Here is a 2,431-nt window from a genome sequence, read left to right as displayed (position 1 = left end):
CGATAAAATTATGTTGACTCGTCTTATAACTTAATCAATGTGCATTCCTTAACAGATGATTTGTTGCTTTTACCTGAGACTTGGGCTGTTTGACACCAGCCTTTATTCATTATAAATCCTTTTGACTTCAAATGAGGATCGAAGGCTAACTGTTTGCTTACTATCCTAATCTAATGTATACATTCCTTCCTTAGAAAAACTGTCTTCTTGCAGGATTTGGAGAAATGGATTTTAAATCAATTCACAGCGCCTTAAGTATATTTTCTTTTAAGAATATTACCAAGCCGTTTTTTTAAATAATTGCTGACAATATAAATCTTAAATTATAATCAATTGAGATTTATACTTTTTAATTATCTGTTGCTGGTTGGTCTAATCCACTGTCAGTGCAAGTTCAAAGACACAAAAGATGGGATGGCTGCTGCACCTTTAAAATGGCTTCCTTTGACCTTGTGAGCTTACTTCAGTAAATGGTTAGGTTTTACTAAAAATCATCATCAAAGCTCACTCATAGCTTATGATTAGAATGACGACAGGGCAGAGACCTGAGGCGTAAACTCAGCATTTCTCTTCACAGGTGCTGCTGGACCTGTTGAGCGCTGTTTAAGTTTCCACACACGTACAGGCTTAAGGTCTCCCGTTTCTGAGGCCATGTCATTGACCAAGACATTCCATCAAGACCAAACTACTTTAGTCGCTTCTTTATCTCCACTGGTGGCTTTTCATTTTATCATTCATTCGATTCAAAAGATAAGATAAATTCGGAACACTGTCAATCTTACTGCAGCTCCCCAGCCTGCCACACACCTCAACTGCTTGGAGAAAAACATCGAAAACCTTGCAAGCAAAACCCAGTTCTCCAGTTAGCATTGACTGCCTCACGAGTTTCTCGGGAAAATGTTGAGAGCAATTGGGTCGCTGCCCTTTCTGAAATCCAAAACAGCATGTCTGGCGTTCATTTGTTTCGGCTGGTTTCAAAAGCACAAATGTACATTGATGCATTAGGGACATGTACCCTCAGGAACAGCGGTGTAAGGCTTGAAAATGAGTGTTAGATGAAGTGATGCCGCAGCAAAGTGACAATGAAATAGAAGAAGGGAAGTAAAGGGAGGTTGGTGGTTGCCGAAGGCTGAAACATTTGGGGGAAGAAGCAGGTTTGAAGTCTCGTGCGCCAAGAGCAGACATGTGAGGGCACCAGATTAAGAAAGAGATAGGTTTTGTCATTAAAATATATCTCTTCGTGATTTCTCACTATCTGCTTTTATGAAGTGCAACAGAGAGCAAAATGCTTGAAACAACCGTTGCCGTGACTCGGATTCGAACCGAGGTTGCTGCGGCCACAACGCAGAGTACTAACCACTATACGATCACGGCGTCACACAGTAGCTCCTCAATGACTAGCTGCTTGAAGCAAACCTACAAATCACATAGCCCGGGAAGCTGGCTTTTTGGCGATGGCCAAGAAATAGCAGGAGGCCTTTCGGCGCCCCGATCCTGCTCCGCCATTTAATTCATATCATGGCTAATCTGACTGTGGCCTCAACTCCACAGTCCTGACTGAACCCAAAACTCTTGAACCCCCTTTCAGATGAAATGTCCGTCTCACTCAACCTGGAATATATTCAGTGACCCAGCCTACACTGTTCTCGAGGGGAAAGGAATCCAAAGATTAACAACCCTCGAAGAGAAGAAATTCCGCTAAATCCCCGTTTTAAATGGAAAAGCCCTTAGTTTCTGAATTGGCTTGTCTGTCTGTAAAGAGTATATATCAAAAACTAATGGACAGATTTCAACGAAACTTGGTACACAGATAGGGTACGTTCTAAGGCAGAAATGGTTTGTTTTTTGCGAAGGTGCAAATCCGGATCCTGCATTTTTTTAAGGGATCTGTTAACATTGGGAGATAGGTTGAATCGATTTTTTTTTCAATATTGTGGGTTGCTTGATTTTGAATGTTATTGCTTGTTTTAGAATATTGTGGATTGTGTCAGCTGCTGTGGTGGAGTTTAACACAACTATCAAAATATGGACAGCATTTTCAGAGCAGTTTGTTGGATGTGGATTGGCTTGAAGCCTCCTCAGTGAGATGGAAGCTCTTAATCAAAATGTCTTTTTTTCAGTTTTGTAGATAAGGAATGCCAACCAGGCAGGCAAAAATCTTAAGGAAAAGCTGTATGATTGTAATAATGTTGAGCTAACATTGCATGGCAGAGGAATGTGCTCTGCCGAGTGCCATCTTCACTTGTCATTTCCTGTACCTGCATGCTAACATTTTATGGTACATTTCCCAGGATGCCCAGATCCCTCTATGCCACAATGTTTGTGGTATCTCTTAATCTGAATAACACTCTGCTTTTCTATTCTTCACACTGAAGTGGACTACCTCACATTTTCCCACATTATATTCTTGCCATATAATATCTAACTCATT

The 2,431-nt window shown here is 41.0% G+C and overlaps 1 non-coding gene across 1 annotated transcript; it reads right to left on the bottom strand.

Annotated features, from left to right (window-relative positions):
- Window positions 1-1,302: 1,302 nt before the first annotated feature.
- Window positions 1,303-1,374, bottom strand: trnah-gug. Its single transcript has one exon. It is a non-coding gene; the product is annotated as a tRNA-His (tRNA).
- Between the last annotated feature and the right edge of the window lie 1,057 nt (window positions 1,375-2,431).

The sequence above is a fragment of the Carcharodon carcharias genome, chromosome 19, assembly GCF_017639515.1.
Source record: "Carcharodon carcharias isolate sCarCar2 chromosome 19, sCarCar2.pri, whole genome shotgun sequence".
NCBI classification, from domain to species: Eukaryota; Metazoa; Chordata; class Chondrichthyes; order Lamniformes; family Lamnidae; genus Carcharodon; species Carcharodon carcharias.
Note: the sequence above shows the minus strand (reverse complement) of the source record. Positions and strands in the feature narration are given on the sequence as shown.